Here is a 19,333-nt window from a genome sequence, read left to right on the forward strand (position 1 = left end):
CTCAGCGCAGCGCGCACATATATTGCGACGTTATTACAAACGCCTCTGACGTGACCCAACTGAAGGCACTTGCTGCACTGCAGGTTTTGGAATGAACGGTTTTACGGGGTGGCAAAAATGGCCCACCTTGACATTAGATGGTATGGTGTTGCCCTTGAAGATACCTGCATGGTGACTGGCTGCCTTGACAAGGATAGACAAGTCTTCATTTGGTATTGCAACATCTACGTCATAGATGACGCCTGTTGCTGTATCCTTGTCGACTGGAATGCGGGAACGCCCTCTGATCCCGTTGAAATCGGTTACTGTACGCAAGATGTCAAAAGCGGTCGAATGCACGAGATCTACGGCAAGCACGTTCTTGCGAGTGTTAATTCTGATATCGGTTATCTCATTTGGTACTAAGCTTTCAAGGAAAGTCGAGACAGCTTGCCTATTCAGGCGGTGCAGGTTGTCCGAGGGAACCACCGGCATGAAGAATGTGACAGGGGCTCGAGCACGGCTCCTATTCTATACTGTAGACGCACTTGAAGGCGAAGGTGTCTTGAGGCTCCTCCGCTTCGTATTGTGGCTTCGTATATATTTGAAGCCGCCTTCGGAGTCTTCTCCGCTGGCCGAGTTGAGTTCCGTGCTGCCACTGGAGGTTCTGCGATGGCACTGCGGAATGCGAGGCCAGGTCTGGAGCAAGCCGGGCAGTGTCCACTTCCATCACTGCCGCCGGGGGACCAATGTCCCTCAGATAAACGCCGGAAAAACTGAAAATAAGCACGAGACGGGAAAGCACCGGTCAACTGTATATATTGAGACACACTTCGTCGTCTTCGTCGTCTTCGGGACAGCTAAAGCGCGCTTTTCGGAAATGAGTGTTCAATTTCAAATATGACACCAGATGGCGTTAGATGGCTGGACAGGAAAATGGGCATTCATGTTAACAGTGGCGTATGAGTGAATGCGATGCTGTAAATTAAGACGACACACTCTCTATCATATCCATGTAAACGCGGCTGCTGTTATGAGTTAGGGAAGTTACCGCAAGTAAAACACGAAACTTAAAGAAAGGAACGAAGCTTTGAAATAGATGTTCAGAATCCTTATGCTTGCTCAGAAAGTGAACAGAAAGCAACTGATCGCAACTTCAGTAGTGATAATAGAGAAAGGTTGCGTGCTTTTACTTATGTGGGGAAAACTAACTGCACTGCGACAGCCTTTCTCCGGGCTGTTATTTTTTCCGCACTCCTTGCAACTAGGACGACGACGAAGTGACTGCGAGCCAGAACGCTATTCTTCTAGCTCAGCAATTTTCGAATGCAGCAAGCTGCCAGGAGCGTGCTGGTATCAAGTTTCAAGGTGGGAAACGTTGTTTGGCTACTTTAGAAAGCACTTCCGCCCGAGCAACGCCGACGCCGCGTTCAGACGCTGGGTACGCCTGGAGGCAAGCCTAGGCGAGCTACCGCCCGCCAGGCCTAACAATACCCAAGCCCTAAGAATCACTTTTCGCCAAGCATGGAGGTCCAGGTCGACGGACAGGAGATGTCTCCTGAGGAATTCGGTGAAGATGCCGGCTGGTGCATGATCGGCTCCAAAAGCCGGTCCGGCCCCAGCGCATCGTGGGATAGACCTAAGAACGAAGCCTACTCCCGCACCGGCGAGGGAGACGGTCGACAAACGCCACGACGTTCACGGAACGTAAAACAACAAATACTCAAGGCCAGCAGAATGCCGGCTCTCCCGAAGAACGACATCAACATCGTCGTTAGACCCAAGGGCGGCCTCAACACCGCAACGATTGGCGCAGTCAGGATTGCGTCAGCTATATACCGGGCTGCAGGAGTGTCCGATCAAGACGCCAGCGAAGACACCGTCTGCCACAACACCCACCAAAATATCGTCGTTATCAGCACACCCAGCAGCACCAACGCAGAAAAATACAGGAAGCTCGAGGTCATCAGGATCGGCGACCGCCAATACGAAGTCAACGCCTATGAAACGGCGCCCGATCATACGGCCAAGGGGGTCATCCGAGCCATACCACTCGAAGAAGACTCCAGGACAATTAACTCCAAGATCGTGAACGACAGGAACCCGACAGCCCTGGCAGCCAAGCGTCTTAGCAACACGACCACAGTCATCATCGCCTTCGAAGGCCTAAAAGTGCCCACTCTCGTCAGGTATGGAGGCACTCTGCTTCGCTGTTCGCTGTACAGGAAGCAGGCCGACATCTGTCACCAATGCGGTAGACTGGGGCACCGTATGGACGTCTGCCCAAATCCCCAGGACAAGATCTGCAGGGGCTGCGGTGCCAAGAACCCAGACCCCAATCACCAGTGCACGCCAAACTGCCGCTTATGCGGAGGGAAACACCCTACGGCAGACAAATCCTGCCGAGCAAAATTCAAGACCCCGTATATAGTTAAGAAACGAAGATGGGAAAGGAAAAGAGCCGAAGCGGAAGCAGAACTCGAGGTGGTCAAGGAATCCGGAGAAGATCAAGCCCCCGCCCTGCAAAAGCCAAGATCCAGATCCAGAGGCCGGGCCAGATCCAGATCGACGTCGGCTACCGGGACCCCTCGTTCCCGCCAGCACAGCCAGTCGAGGAGCAGAGCTCGCAGTCGCACCCCAGGACCGGGCCGAGCCAGGTCCAGATCCATCCAGGCCCTCCCAGAAAAGGTGAGCTGGGCAGACGCGGTCAAGGGTGCGCCAAGGCGCGGGGTATACGGAGTAACTGCCTCAGAACCGCAAGTCACAAAGAACATAGACAATGAGATAATTGCAGAAATGAAACGTGAGAACGCCATGCTCAAGAGCCTTGTACAACAGCTAACCCAAGAGGTACGCGAACTGAGAAAGGTCGCGCCTCCCGCGCAAATCCCCATACCCATTCCCGTCAGTACTCCTGCTCCGAGCAACAATGGCGAGGAACCGGACGAAGCAACCCCACCCGCGAAAAAGCGAGCCGTACAAAGCCAAGACACCAGCCGCGCCGAACAGGCTAGATCGGAAATAAAAGCCATGCTTACCGAACCACAAAGTGCAATCGGCAATCTGTCTTCCGCCATATCCGGCCTCACAACCAGGGTGGTCAAGCTCGAAGAATGTGCGATGTGGGCACCGTCTCTGTCGCAGTCACCACAGCCAAACATGGGAACTCATAATATAAATCCCGTAATCTCAGACGTTCCCATGGTGGCACCGCCCCCCGTGCACCGCTCCAGTTTTTCAACAGCTTCTTCTTCAAGACTCCAGGATGGCCAGACACGATAAAGAGTTATTGGTCTGGCAGTGGAACTGCAGAGGTATAGCCGGGAAAAAACATGTCCTACAACAATACGTAAAAAACATCCAACCCAAACCCGATGTGATAATGCTTCAAGAAACCGTGGGCGCGTCGGCCAACATCCCGGGCTACCACGCCCTCGTCTCTAAATTCCAAAACGATAGGGGCATTGCCACACTAATCAGAAAGGGTCTAGTACCCATTGAACATGAGATTACAGGCCCGCAGGCCGAGCATATAATGATAGAAATTATTCCTAACAGAACGCAAAAGAATAGCATCTTCATATTGAACATATACAGTAGCCCATCCAAAAGACGGCAGCGTTTTCTCTCCCTGCTCAAAAAGGCAGCCGAGCTCGCCGGCCTGAACCCGCTAATAGTGGGTGGGGATTTCAACGCGCCGTGCCATGCCTGGGGATACGGCCACACCACAACCAAGGGCAAACAGTTATGGCAGGACTCGCAAGACTTGGGATACACGCTCATCACGGATTCCAGCGCCCCAACGCGTATGGGCAATTCGGTTGCAAGAGATACCACACCGGACTTAACAATGGTCAAAAACATCGAGAGGGCTACCTGGAGAAACACCCTAGAAGACCTAGGTAGCGACCACATGATTATCGAGATCACGATCCCCCGAGCGGGAACCACCCTCCCAGTCAAAAGCTTCAAATGGACAGACTGGGACAAGTTCCGCAAGCACCGGGATATCAGGCAAGACGACGAGCCAATCGGTGACATTGACAGATGGATCGCAGACTTGACCAGGGATGTCGAGGAGGCCACGCAAACCATCACTCCCGATTTCCTGACGGAGAAGATGGACAGTCGCCTCGCCCACCTCTGGGAAGCCAAGAAATCCATAAAAACCCGATGGCAATGCCAGCGGTTCAATCGAAAGCTGAGAAAAAAGATAGCCGACTTAAACAAACAAATCGAAGAGCACTGCAACACCTTGAGCAAGCAACAGTGGGACGAAGTCTGCAATGCCGCGGATGGCCAACTCCACAACGGAAATACGTGGCGACTGCTGAGGCACCTACTGGGCGAAACCCAGTGCAAATCCAAGCAAAGAGCCGACATGCAGAGACTTCTGCACAAAGAAAAAGGGGTGGCGAGCGAGAAGCAAATCGTCATGAAACTCTGCGACAAATACCTCCCGCAACGACCGACGGTCGAGCACGGCCGGTACACTGGCAGTCCTAGTCCCAAGTTAGATGAAGACTTCAGTGAGGCGGAAATCAGAACGGCACTCCAAGGACTCAACAGCAAGTCAGCCCCAGGACCGGACAGGGTTAACAACAAAACGCTCAAAAACCTGGACGACAAATCTGTTACCAAACTCACGGGCTATATGAACAAGTGCTGGAGAGAAGGCCGCATCCCGGAGCAGTGGAAGAGGTCCAAGGCTATCCTCATACCCAAGCACGGAAAGCCGTTGAGTTTGGAGAACCTACGCCCAATCTCTCTCACGTCGTGCGTGGGTAAGGTCTTGGAACACGCCTTCCTGAACCGTATCAACAGCCATCTAGAAGAGACGGAAGCCTACCCCCACACCATGATAGGCTTCCGATCCCGCCTGTCCAAGCAGGACGTCATGTTACAACTAAAGAACCAGATCCTTGACGACAAGACAAGAAACACCAGAGCCATCCTAGGACTAGACCTGGAGAAAGCATTCGACAACGTCGCTCACGAGTCGATCCTTAAACAAGTGTCTAATCTGAACCTGGGGGAAAGGTCCTACAACTACGTGAGGGACTTTCTGAACGATCGCAAAGCCACCCTTACGGTTGGCGACCTCGAGTCCGAAGAACGAGCCCAGGGAAGTGCAGGTACCCCCCAGGGCTCAGTTATATCTCCGCTCCTTTTCAACTTAGTCATGCTGGGTCTCCCCAGCAAACTACGCGAAATCGAAGGAATCCACCACGCTATATATGCAGACGATATAACGATATGGGCAGACCGCGGCAGTGATGGGCAAATTGAACACGCACTACAAACGGCCATTAACAAAGTGGAAGAGTACCTCCAAGGAACGGGCCTCAAATTCTCCCCGAGCAAGTCCGAACTACTCCTTTACCGGCCCACGCGCAGAGGCATGCCACCAAAGAGCTACACAGGGCCCCGGGAGTACGAGGAAATCCGCCTGTACACCCAAGACGGAAACGCAATCCCCAAAGTGAACAAGATCAAAATCCTCGGAATGATCATTGAGGCCAACGGAGCTAACGGTGAAACCGTGAGGAAGATCGAAGGCAAAGTCATCAGCGCCACGAGACTCATAAAGAGAATAACCAATGGACACGCGGGCATGAAGGAAGACAACGTCATTCGACTGATCCACTCATTCGTTGTCAGCCACATCGCCTATGTAGCCGCCTACCACAACTGGTACGTCGCGGAAAAGAACAAGATTAACACGCTCATAAGGAAAACGTACAAGATAGCCCTGGGCCTACCGGAATCGACGAGCACCGAGCTCCTGACTCAGCTGGGCATATACAACACCATAGAAGAAATAGCCGAAGCACAACGCATCTCGCAGCTCGAACGCCTGTCGACCACCACGACGGGAAGACACATTATGAACACGCTCGGCATAACGTACCACAACCAGCACGGCCAGAAAATGCAAATCCCCAACAAAATCAGAGAGACCATTGCGGTGGCAACCATCCCAAGAAACGTTCACCCCGATTACAACCGAGGTAGACGAAAGGCAAGAGCCGAGGCTCTGCTCCGTTCATTCGGCAGGGACAGAAACGCGCGCTTTGTCGACGCAGCCGAATATGCGAACGGCCAAACATACGCCGCCGTAGTCATAGACGCAGAATCAAAAATCAGAACCACATGTAGTGTATACACCAAACACTCAGAAATAGCGGAGGAAGTAGCGATTGCGCTAGCCCTTACAGAACAGGAATGCGAAGTCGTACTAAGTGACTCGCAAACGGCAGTAAAGAATTATGCCAAAGGTCGAATTTCCAAGGAAGCCATCTCCATTCTAGCCAAAGCGGGCAGATCCAAAACCGCGAGCTCGAGGATCATATGGTTCCCCGCGCACGTCACCACGGAAGGCGACGCGCTCCCGAACCTAAACGAGACGGCGCACCGGACGGCGCGAGACATGACCCGCCGCGCCGAACAGGGAAACGCCTCTCGCACGATAGCGAACGCTTCTCGAGCAGAACGGGACAGGCTCACAAGATACAACGACATCACCAGTGCATATTTGAACGCCAGAAGGATATACCCCCCGCCGAGTCCTAAATTGAACAGGAGGCAGGCCGTCGCCTGGCGACAACTCCAGACAAACACGTTCCCTAATCCATTCCGTCTCAAACGCATCTTCCCAGATAAGCATTAGGACGACACGTGCAAATTGTGCCAGGAAGGACCAGCAACACTCAAACACATGCTGTGGGAGTGCAATGTAGTTATAGGAGGGATGGCAGTTACTCCGGAGACCCTGTCGTCGAGGTGGGCCGCAGCTCTGCGCAGCTCAGACCTCGGAATCCAGACGTGGGCAGTCCAGCAAGCCCGTGAGGCGGCGTTGAGGCAGGGCCTTGACGTTCCTCCATGGGAGACCTGAGCCCGGGTCGCGTTAAACCTTGCCGGACGTACAAGAAAGTTGTATCCATCCATCCATCCATCCTTGCAACTACATTATTTTTCTGCCGTTATCTTACATTCTGTCCATTGCCAAAGCTATGCAAATTTCTCAGAAATAAATGCGTCGCGTAGTTGTGATCGATTTGCAAACAAAATGTGAAACTGTTTATAAAATATACAAAGGGACCTTCCCATTTATCCTCAGAATTGCCATTTTCTTCCTTTCCTATGGTAGGTGATGTACCACAGCAGCTACCATAGTACTCGTCTACACCTGGTATTGAACTGTTTGTCCTTATTTCCTCCTCAACTTTCGATAGTTCAACTTGCAGCCCTGTGTGCGTGTTTTTGCGCGCGTGTGCTTTCATGTTCCTATCTACAAACGAAACTCCATAGTAATCAAGCTGGGGCGGGAGCTGCATGTGGGTCCAGCCGTTATTGCGCTTGCTTATGTATTGTCACCACCCATTGCATTCTGTTCGCTGCTTCTTGAATCTATTTGCTTTAGTATGCGGCCTTCTTTTGAGCCCCCTTTGCAAGCAGCCGGCAGTCAAAGGCTGGGCAAGAACCACTGTCCATCGACATGATAAAAAAAAGGACAAGAATTTTTAGAGAAAGTTAGCTTGCTTTCTAGTGTTTGTATAGAGAAGTGAGAACAAAATTTCAATTCTACTACATCTGTCACAATAAATAACAGGTCACCGCGCCCGCGGGAAGTAGGGGCACATTGTTGTGCTTAAGTACGTATATACTGAGCGTGTTGGCGAGCATTTTATTTGTATGTGTAGATGATAGTCGAGATCTATGCCCCGTATTATCTGAAATTGCTGCAGAAACCACATCGCAATAACGTGATATGTACGAATTACGTGACAGCGATTTCACCTGAAAACTTCTGCGAGTGTTAGTATGGGCCACAAGCGACCAATAGATGGTTCCATGTCAACCTCGCTTCGTCGTTTGCGTGTTTGTTCTGCCTTCTTAGGCAACAGAAAGGTAAAGTGCGCTATGTAGTTAAACGCAACATTTCATTATCGTCCTTAAGTCACCACTTAGGTCACCACTGTGGGACACCATAAAATTAGGTCACCGCTTGGTTATTTTTTTTTCTTTGATGAAATGCTAGGTCTCCTAAAAACTCAGATTTCACTAGCCGCAGCCAACACTGGCAATGGCTTGTTTGCTGACTACAAAAGAAGGTTTCCTCCCTTTTTTATTCTTTGCCGGCTATTTACACGGTACAGAACACTGAGATCACATGTAATTAATTTCGCGCCCTCCGGATATCTGCACAATGTTGGAACTGCGGTAAAGGTTCACTGGTTTGCGCCACCATAACTCGCCTAGTATGAAATACTTGACCTGCATGGTTCGAATATCAGCGCCGGCAGTCAGAAACGTATAAATAATTTATTCCGTTGCGCAAACAACGGAATCGCTTTACAGTTTTGGCCTTTGAAGTATCAATCCGCCCTTCTTTCTACCGTCTGTTCACATTTTCTGTTTTGCTCTTTCACGACCCCATGGTTAAGGTGCCCTACTTCATTGAAAATAGTAAGCCCTACTTTCCTCATTAATAATATTTTATCCACCCCTCCTCCACGCCCCCTCCTCCTCGCTCACACACAAGCATACACGCCAATCATGTGAGACTAAAGACGCTGCACATGAAGAACTAATGTGCATCATTGTCTATACATCGTTACAGTCTGCCAAACTTGCTGTCCACTGGTGTTGTGTGGCGCAGTCTTCGTCCGCCACAGCAGGTCATCCAGTACTCATTATCCTTACGTCGTTAGAACCACTGTCCATCCATTCGACCATTTCGACCCGAAGTATTTTCTATTCCTTCATATAAGTTTAATGGCGGCTATATTTGTCGCTCAAAGTGTCCTGACGTCATACGCGTAGCCACGCGCTTCGCAGCAGTATCGCGTGCCAGTGTCGAATCTCAGGAGGCCCAATAATACACCGTAAACAGGAGGGCTATTATTGTATCGCATGGAGCAACGACGCCGAAACCCATTTCCCACCGACAAAGCAACCTCGCCGGTGGTCAATGCCCCTGATGCGAGCAAACAAGGATGATTTCTCGTTTTTGGCTCGGCTTGTAGCAGAAGCGGTGGCTTTCAGCTCGATGAAGCTAGGCCGCACACAGCGTATCTGATTCCCGCCGCAATGTACCAATGTTTGTCCGTTGCTGCCAACTGAGCCGACAAAGAGAACTGCTACTATCATATCCGTCCTTGTTGGTGGACACGGTGTCCTGTGTACGTTGTCGCTAAGTGCACCGCAAACGGCTTCGTCTTACGCACTCCTCCGGTAAGGTGTCACAACCAGCTCCAGGTCACACGAATTCAGGTCACCGGAAAGCAGTCGAGCTCAACTGTGGGTCGCAAGTCCGCAGCACTTCAGAACGAGCATTGAAAAGGAGTCAAATGCGAATGTTTAAACAACACAAAAGCCAGGTCATAAAGTATGTAATCACATTCACATCAACAAGCATGGCGCTACTTTGGATTAACACGTGCGATTGCTAGCGAAAGCTGGGAGGTCCTGGTGGCCAAAAAAAATTCTTGTGGCGTGGTTGTGTTTTCTGGGATTATAACAGAAACTGTGTTTGCTTAATATGAAGACTTGCATGATACAGAATCTCTGACTACCAGGACACTTGGTGTATAATATTGTATTGTTGAGCGGAAAAGGGGTGGAAGAAAACGCATGGCCAGAACAGAGCGTCTATCCATTCCCCATCACTTCTTTCCGCCTTTATTCCGCTTAACGATGCAACATATTGCATAGTAAAGCTAAGTATGGGGCGGCGAAAAAAAAAGAAAACATCATTTCGTGCCGGCTGTGTTGTCAGAACTTCAGTTGGCGGTGCACATTTACACACATAACGCAGATGCAGCCGTTCGTTAAGCACCAAGTAAAAAAGAATTTATTAGTACCTTTGAAAACATCAAATGTTGCGAATTGCTTTCATTTAAAAATACCCAAAATAGATACGTTGTTAAGCTCACGGGGCCCTTTTATGAAGAAACCCCTGAACACTTATTATGATACTCAACTTTAACTTCTTGTTCTCGTCGTAAAAGTTCTTTTGTCCCCAATACTCTAAAGGTAAACGCGAACGACGAGAATTAAACTCGTGTCTGCAGTACCCTTATTCATGTACCTAATCCACCGATTAACTGAGCACAGTAAAATGACTGAAATTGTTTGCCATTGACCTCTGCGGGTAATACTTATTCACTGGCTTGTTTGCTTAAGCATCCTAGAATGCGCAATGTCTATCCACTTGCACTCGTTCTACAACGCGCACAATAGCAACGACTCAAAGACGCTTGTAACAAAATAGTTACAGCGCCGTTGCAATTACGCATACAGCCAAGCTCCTGCGCACATATCAAAGTTTTATTGTTTTGAGAAGTATGAATCAAGAAACAAAGAACAACACGCACGCCGGCAGCTTAGTAAAGTGTATTCACTTCTTCAGTTTACTGTTCAGTTTACAGGAACAATATAATTGTTCAGTTTACAGGAACAATATAATTACAGTTACTTCAGTTTACAGGAACAATATAATGCAAGTTTCGTGAACAATGAATAACAAAAAGGAGAAAGCAAGAAACTAAAGGATCAGATTGTACGCAAGTATTGCCGAGTTAATTGTTCGTTTCAGTACAAATAAGGAACAGGAATAAACAACAATCATTGTTCTTGAGTCTTTTCTTTTTCACTCATAAAGGCAAGTTACAACACGGCACCCTACCTGGTTTGTTTGTTTGTTTGTTTGCGCTAGCCTGTCCTTGTCTGGCTAAGCGAGTAAGATGAGTCGGTATTCCACATGCCTGATGTTCTTAATATCTTTGTGTAAGTCGTCTTCACCATTGTTCAGCAGTACCATATCATCTGCAAAGTGCCGCTTGCTGAAATCTTTCCTGTTAATGTTCACACATAATCTTGTTCAATATAGAACCTTGAACACTTATTGCAACCACGCATTGAATGACAATGTAAGGATTCAGTATGCTTGCCTGCACCCTCATTACGCAGTATTTTTCAACTATTCTTGTGGAGAATTATCGTAGCTGAGGATATTTGCAGATATTAATTGCATAAGATATAAGCATATGCTTTTTTATATAATGTGACATGATTTTACTTTCCAATATCCCTAACTCCAAATGTCATCAGGTTGTTGGAGCGAATGGTCCCGTTTCGCCTAAATGTCAGACTAGAGAAGTTGAATTTTCCGTGATGTCACGAGTAGTTTTCGTCGCTGCCGTTCAGCTCTGGACAGTATTCCGGACCTTAATGGAGTTTGACATAAAAACGACATGCGGCTCTTGCCCGCTTTTAGTGGGATCAAGGAACCAGTACACTCCCAAAACATCTCTGTATATTTTTCACCTTCACTTGGTCAGTTACCGCAGTTTCTTCATGACTTCAAGCCTTTTATCAACGCTTTAATTTGATAGTGGAAAAAAAAGCAGTCCACCTACATGCTCTTCCTAGACACATAGCAAGTTTTCGACTCGGTTCCGAATAAGACCGCTATTTTCGCGCTTGCAACCGCGGGAATTTAGGATCGTCGATCTGTTGCACTTCGTGCGCAATATTCTATCGGAGAGCCAAATGAAAGTGCGTATCGGACGAATAACAAGTCAATCCCACACTATGATGTGCGGTGTCCCACAGGGCAGCCTTTTGCTTGTCACCGTACTCGTCCGAGGCAAGTGACTTCTGGTGGGCATGGCTATCTATGCAGATGGTATTGCTGTGTGGGTAAACGGCCCTTGGCCCTTTGGTCCGCGGCTTCTTACAACCTTGCACAGAACTCCGAACGCGACTTCGAAGTAGTTCGGTGAAGTTGGCCTGCACATATCACCTGCTAAGTCGGCTGCAATAGCACATCATCGTAAACAACGCGCTCGTCTATTAATGAGCAGACTATACTTTGACGAGCCGCCGATAATCTGGGCGCGACAACACCGTTATTTGGGCATAATTGCGCATGATTGGACTCTTGGCGTCTTGCTGTTAAATTTGTAAGACGCAAATTGGAATCGCTCCTTAAGTATCTGGCCGACTTTTCTGCTAGAGGTGCCGGCTGCGACCAAACAACGGCTATGCGCTCATCTGTACTCTCAGGCATAAGTATGCTTTATCAATACTGAATGTGACTCCTAGTTTGATGGCCAAACTGGGACCAGATTATCGCGTTGCCCTCCGACTAATGCTTGGATTACCTCGTGAGGTGCAATCTGTTCCATTACTCACTGAAGCCCATCAGTTGCCCTTCAGGCTGCAAGCAGACCAGATAGCTCCATATCATATTGAGCGATTTCACTGCTCATCCTGGCAGACGACAGAGACAATGCGTGCACTTTCACGTTTCCTAGGTGACACGGGCCTGGACTCACGCCTGTGATACCAGTTGTGTAATGTGTCATTCACCTTGTTCCTCCCATTATCATCCATCATTGTGACCCCTTTTCTTCCCCTCTTCCCCCTCCCTTACGTAGAGTAGCAGGCCAGATGCTCCATTATCCGGCCGACCTCTCTACATTTTCCAATCATTAAAATACTTCTCTTTTTCACAGCTCATCGCATTGTCAATCGCTCATTGATCGTGGGACTTACCGCCCGTCATCTCGCATGGGAAAAATGGCGGCATTAATTATGAACATTGGTCCTATTTCTGGTCTTGCCGCTTGAGTTACGCCTCCGTGTCCTGAAGATATCGCCAAACACGTGTTCCTAATTTATCTCACAATCTCTGAAATACACAAAAAGTCTGATTTTACTGTTTCGGCAATATTCCAATTGGCTGAGTCACAGATGTAGGAAAAATTTCTAGATTTGCTTGAAATTTTCAAATCTGCATCTGTAACAGCGATGATCAAGGCACCTCTCTAGCCTTTTTCGGCCCTTCGATTCAAGTAGGACGTATATTTCATATACCCCGTCCAGCCTCGTCAACAATTACGGAGCTGGCAGAAATTAATGTTGCATTGAAATACATGCAAGAGGAGTTAACCGCATCGAAGACTGCCATCTTTACGTACTTCCGCGCTGCCATTAGCAGATTACAACGCAGTCAGATTGACTGTCCAGTTGTGCGCAGCATTACTGATTCTGTCAAAAAAAAAATGCGTCACGTGGGGTACCTCTCGTTGCCAAATGGATACTACCACACGTAGGGATCGCCTAAAATGAAAAGGCTGATCGACTGGCTCCAACTTGCGCTCGTAACAACTGTACCTGCCCTAATATTTTGTGCAAGCTTGATGACGCTCGTCTGCAGATTCGACGTCACCTACTCAAGCAGCATCCATACCAGCGCGTTGCAAATGGGCGGTTTCCGCCCCGTGTTCGCGGTCGAGGCATGCCTCATCGCACTAGAGCCCAAATAATGAAGCTAAGGGTTGCATGCGTGAACGTGTGAATGTTTATACCCATGAAGACATGGGGCTAGCCCATCGTGTACGTCTTGCGCTTACTGTAAGACACTGCAGGCACCTGATACTGTAGTGTACCGCTTTCAGTTCGTAGCGCATGTAGCTAATGTGGGGCTATCACCTATACTTGGCCAGCGATGCACGACACTCGACGAATGTTTCTACTCGAGTAGTTGTGCGTCTCCACATGAGAAGGCACATCGTTCTCTCCTTGCTTTTATAGAAGCAACTAACTTAGGCTTACGTTTGTAGCATTTTTTCATATTCATATTACAAGATCTGAGACACATTTTTCTTTTTATTTAAAACATTATTTAGAAGCGTGATCTGCAGTGACCTGTACGATGCATGTTCTGCTTCATTCTTTGATAGTTGTCATCTCGCTCTTTCTTTCCTCTTTCGTCCTCTCCTTCCTATATTCCATTCCCAAGTTAGGCAGGCGTTGTGCCCCACCCGGTGGCATTTGTCAGCCAGCTCTTCGCTTCCCCCTTCATGTCAAGTGTATATATGTTTTAAAATCAAATAACAATAATAACTTCTTTCACACTAGTACAAAGAAAGACAGAGAGAAAAAAGAAAGGAGGGCATGTTTAAGAGTTTTAATGTTATTTTGAATAGGCTACATAAAGACATGAATTTCATCAGCCCAGATATAAGGACTGCTTCAGTGAAAGCAAAGATCCCAGTAGTCTGAAAAGTGAGGTTATTAAGATGCCGTTACAATATAACGAATCCCTCTACATCGCTTCCATACATTACAAAAGCCGTTACGAAAAGAAGCAAAAGAAAGTAAATGTTGCAAGATATAGAAATGAAAAACAAATATGTACACAAACATGGATGGGCGAATAACTTCAGAAGAAATAAAAGGCATTTGGTATTAAACTTTCATCAGCTGAAACTGTACACAAGTTCGGCTGCGCAGAGCAGACGCATCTCTGGTGCTTATCAGAATGAATGACGAGGCCTACACCCAGTCGCTGCGTGTATCGCGTTATTACACATTACACCAAAAGCGACTGTTGCTGAGGAGTCAAAACCTACTGCAGCCATCGTGGGCAATGCAAAATCCCGTGCAAAAGCACATTCTCGCTTACGAAAACCAAAATCACACTTTACTCACAAAAAGAAGACAACAAAGAACGGGAAGCAAACAACATGCAGATGTCAAAATGGCTGAACACGTTCCCCGGGCTTGTTAAATAATTTAGTGCGCTGAACGAATAAAATGCCATGAAAGTACATAATTCATATTGAAAAAAAATTGCAAATGTAGTGAAGCATAGACAACATTTATTCAATTTTATTATCATGAAAGTGCTTTAGATCTGTTTTCTCTTGCTTTTTTTTTTATCCAACCCCATTTTCAGCGGGCCAGACAGACCTCAATGAAAATGAGAAATGCCTTTCAAGTTACAGTATGGCATGTGAACGGAACTATAAGGACATCGCGAATGCGCACAGCAATGGCATAATCTCCTGAAAGTCAAGCATAACATACGCAGGCGCATCGCGACGAACATTTTCTTCGACAGTGAAGGAAAATGCGAGGCAGATTGGCTCAGAAATCGATTACACGCTTATATTATGTTTTGCCATGAGCAGCGGGAAGGCCCTGACGTTCTCGACAATCTCTTTTTACTCTTACGTTTCCTTTAGGTTGGAAGTAGAACTTCTTGCTGAACTAGTTCGTCTTCATGGTTGTGAGTATATATAGAGGCGCGCAAAAAAAAAAGAAAAACGTGCAGAGAAGCGAAACGGTGGCGATGTATTAGGCAGACGAACGCTACTATGTAGCCTGTTCTAAATATTATATGTATGCAGGATACTATACGTGTGCATAGAGGACGAACATGCAAAGGATAATGGCAGACACGTGTCGGTAAGCAGGACGTTTCCCCTTCTACTTTTCATTTTATTCTTGTGCTTTTTATAGGTGGATTCTCACTCATAAAGAGCGTATAACAAGATGCTTAGTTGTTTTACGTGCTATAACACAATAACGAAGTTCTACAATGATTAAATGATTGTTAGCTACAATCATTTAAGAGCCATTGTGCATAACGACGTTGCCTTATCCATAAAATAGTTGTGTTCTCACTTGTGGGCTAAAAGTTAAGAAACGGACAATTGTACTGGGTATCCGTGAAGGGCATGCACAATAAATCATAGGTAAGTGTGATGCCCCATCGCATAGAGTGCGTGGATGGGAGGTAGAACTTAATGCGAATATTAGGAGAATGAGAATGGTATTACGAAGGGGCGTTACTTGTCTACTCAGTGATGTCTTCAGTGAAATGTATGCGTTAAGACTTAGTAAAAATTTGTAGCTGCAGAATTCTTTCCTTTTGCCGCAGGATCTGAGTTAATGGACATGAATGCCCATGTTAGTGATCAATAGGGGTCCATCTGGTGAGCAATCTTAATAATGCACTTTTAGAACAGTTTTGGATATGTCAGAGAGATACAATATCTTTATTTCTGTTCTTGCCGCTTTTCTTTGCCCCTTCCCCCACCCCTGAATTTTATTTAAGGAGTAGTATAACCCTAGACACAAACTTAGGATTCCGTAGCTATACTATTTGTAACGCACAGCTCTTATGTCAAATAAAATGAAAGCAATGACGTAAGAGCATATTTTATTTATGTGCGTCAAATTCAGAAATGCATTTTCAGCAGCATTGTCTTCCAACGTGGTTTCCTCCTAAGCCTGAGGAAAGCCTTGGGAGGTGTATTATGAATACTGAAGAACCCCTAACACAGGTAAACAAGATGCAAGATCGTTTGTCAATACAAGGTTCGTCGACTGCCTTTCTCTTTAGTGATGTTATCCTGTCCATTTAGGTAGGGTGCGTGAAAAAAATAATCAGGTTTAACAATAACACAAAAGCTTTTGGCGAATCGTTGCTTACCTCGGCACAGCATTGTCAAAATAGTAATTTTTGAAATGTTGATCAAGAAATTCGGCGCCGGTCAAACGTATCCAACTCATCATAAGGATTTAGTCCATTACTTCAAACGTAAATATTTTGGAAACCAGACAAGCAGTCAGTAAACAGTGAAGCACAACACAAACATGAATGAACGTAAATGAATGAACTCGTGCTTTCGCACTACACCGCAACGTTCGATCCTGACAGCTAACCTGGTCGTGAAACGATCTATCGGCTGCAATAAACTCTCTATACGGAGCAACGGCGAAGTTTGGGTCAGCTTGTCATAAGTCGCAGAGCTAGGAGACAGCACTTCTTTTTTCCAGATTGGCATGTACTGTCATTATCAGCAAGAAATATTTAAAGAAAAAGTACGGATAAATATAATATTGCGTAAATAGCGATGAAGCCAACGTCTGGTACCTGAAAAGATAACGGGACGTCTGTGAAAACTCCCACAGAAGCAGCTTAAAGAACGACACGCCCCGACATGGGCAGAAAAAAAATTAAAAATTAAATTATGGGGTTTTACGTGCCAAAACCACTTTCTGATTATGAGGCACGCCGTAGTGGAGGACTCCGGAAATTTTGACCACCTGGTGTTCTTTAACGTGCACCTAAATCTAAGCACAGGGGTGTTTTCGCATTTCGCCCACATCGAAATGCGGCCGCCGTGGCCGGGATTAGATCCCGCGACCTCGTGCTCAGCAGCCCAACACAATAGCCACTGAGCAACCACAGCGGATTACACGTTTTTGTTGCCGCGCAAACCACTTCCCTTGGTATGCGATGACGATGATCACTTCCCTTGGTATGCGCCGCCGACGCCGTGCTCGCTGCGCAATGGGGCCCTTTAAGCTACCGCTTTAAAAAGTCACGCGGTCACGGCCGATCAACGGGAGGCGCGCGCCCTGTGAGCGCTAATGCTAGTGTTCGAGACCACAGCACGTTTAATCCATTCATATATATATATATATATATATATATCATACCGTCTCTTTTGCTTGCCAACAATGCCGCTTCTTATTAGAAAAGCACAAATATTATTGCGTGTACGCGTTGTTATTTATGCTCATTGCTTGAACCAACACATCTATAGCGATCCATTCCTGCTGTTAACTTTGTCTTCTATTCTTTCCCTTGTGCCACCGTCGGTCTACAAGGCCGTTAATTTCTTATCCCATCACGCTCCATTTTAGAAGCGAATGCTTGATAAAAAGCTATTTTGTCGTCATCAGTTGCCTTTCTGGGCGATGCCCTTTTGGAAAGAAACTAAAAGGTCCTTTTCCCTTAGGATTCTCGTCCCTGATTCCGATTTGTGCTCATCCATCATCTTAATCTCTTTTCTGTTGTGGCAAGGCTCGATTATATCCACCCCACTTTCCTTACTCTTTGCTTTTGGTTGAAGATGATGCTTCTTTATCATCTGCTTCCTGTTGCTCCACCTGTCCTCAATTTGAATAATTGGAATCAGTCAAATCAGACGAGTTATTCTTGCGAGCCTTCCACAAAAACCACAAAAATTATTGTTTTTGTTGTTGAGTATTGTTTACATCTTTGAGCTCTGCACTTCGGGATTTCCTTTTTTCCTTTTATTGATTACATTCTCTGGTATGCTGTGTTCTAATTTCTTAAGTAAATAACTCCTTAGTAACTCCCTTAATTCCTTTAGTAAATAACTTCCTAAACTATAATGTTAGCCCACTGACCCTACAGTGTCCTAAACTACAGCTGTACATGTGTTTACGCGACAGTTCTCATCTCTTACTCCCCTTATGTTATGGCAGAGTAGTGGTAATGTATACGTCTCATCAGAGTCCTTGCCTTATGTCGATAATCAAGCATCGTTAGAACGAAATTCTCAGTATAATAGGACGTTTCGTATACCGGCTTGAGAAAAGAAGCCAGCGTACGTGTTTGTGAAATATTCTGAGAAACTTCCGCAATTCTGGCGAGTCAGGAGCTGACAGCACGAGGCTTAGCAGGAATTATTGAAAGTTCGGCAACTGCCTCGGGCGCTGCTAAAGTGTGTAGGGCGCGACGGCTACGCTTTCCCACTTGTTTAGACGCTGGCACAGAATCCCGCCCTGCAGTGCGGGTGTTGCAATGCTTATCTGTCAGCCTGCGAAGGGATTTCGACGCGAGGTAGGAAAAAAATTGCGAAACTCAATTTAACTGTGTACGCCGCTCCGTGGGAGGTGAAAATGCAGAAAGCCTAAGATGCACGTAGAATAAAGAAGTCGAGAAAGTCAAAACTATTCTGGAATCTTGTATTAGGCCGCGTATTGTTACAGCATCAGTGGGCGTGAAATTGATGTCTAGCGCTTTGCTGCCACGTTTATTGACTCTGGAACGAACTGCGAGAAAAATAAATAAATATAATGACAATTTCTCATGACGTTTACTTCATGCGCTCTGTGCAGTGCCGGTGGTACGCACCTATTTTAACGGGGCAGAAGAACTCATTAGAGGTATGACTAAAAAGTTGCACATCATATTCAAAGCTATAGGCAGAGGTATACGTGGCGCCAGCTAGCACTTATTCTGACACATGGTGTCCAATTATCTATTGACCGTGAATTTTTATACTCTATCTGGTAATCTTATGGCTGCGTGAAAGAGAAAACGCAAGGAAAATGTTGAGGACATAAAAAGAAATGTAGCGAAAAAATAAGTCGTGGAAGAAGGACAAGAAATACGCCTGTATAGCGAAAAAATTATGATTCACTCATTTGCATCGAAAGGTTGCATCGAAAGGTGTGCTGTAGCAAGAAAAATGTTTTCAACAAAAAACCATGACGCGAAGAGCAGTCTATAGAACATACGGTACATGCTTTGCATCTCATTGTTCACTGCTGGAACGTGCATTCATCGAGCTCAGGCAAACACTTTCCTCTGTGTCTTGTCCCGATGCATTCAGCCTGTAATGACCAGCAAAAATAATGAATATATAATAATAATAAGAATATTAAAGTATTTTCTGTTGGTCTTTACTTGCGTCTGCTTTACCGCTCTTTCCTCCCTTTCGATGCTATGTGG

General features: G+C 46.6%; 2 long non-coding RNA genes across 2 annotated transcripts in view; one reads left to right on the forward strand and one right to left on the reverse strand.

Moving 5' to 3' along the window:
* LOC135919312 (uncharacterized) overlaps positions 1 to 19,333 on the reverse strand; it is a 188,607-nt gene that overhangs the window by 121,525 nt on the left and 47,749 nt on the right. The window lies entirely within an intron of this gene.
* The window catches only part of LOC139056372 (uncharacterized), a 61,915-nt gene continuing 53,051 nt past the window's right edge, over positions 10,470 to 19,333 (forward strand). The window contains exons 1-2 of the long non-coding RNA XR_011512319.1: positions 10,470 to 10,543; positions 15,186 to 15,243. This is a non-coding gene — a long non-coding RNA (uncharacterized lncRNA). The remainder of the gene's footprint in view (positions 10,544 to 15,185; positions 15,244 to 19,333) is intronic.

Source organism: Dermacentor albipictus, chromosome 2, assembly GCF_038994185.2.
Source record: "Dermacentor albipictus isolate Rhodes 1998 colony chromosome 2, USDA_Dalb.pri_finalv2, whole genome shotgun sequence".
NCBI classification, from domain to species: domain Eukaryota; kingdom Metazoa; phylum Arthropoda; class Arachnida; order Ixodida; family Ixodidae; genus Dermacentor; species Dermacentor albipictus.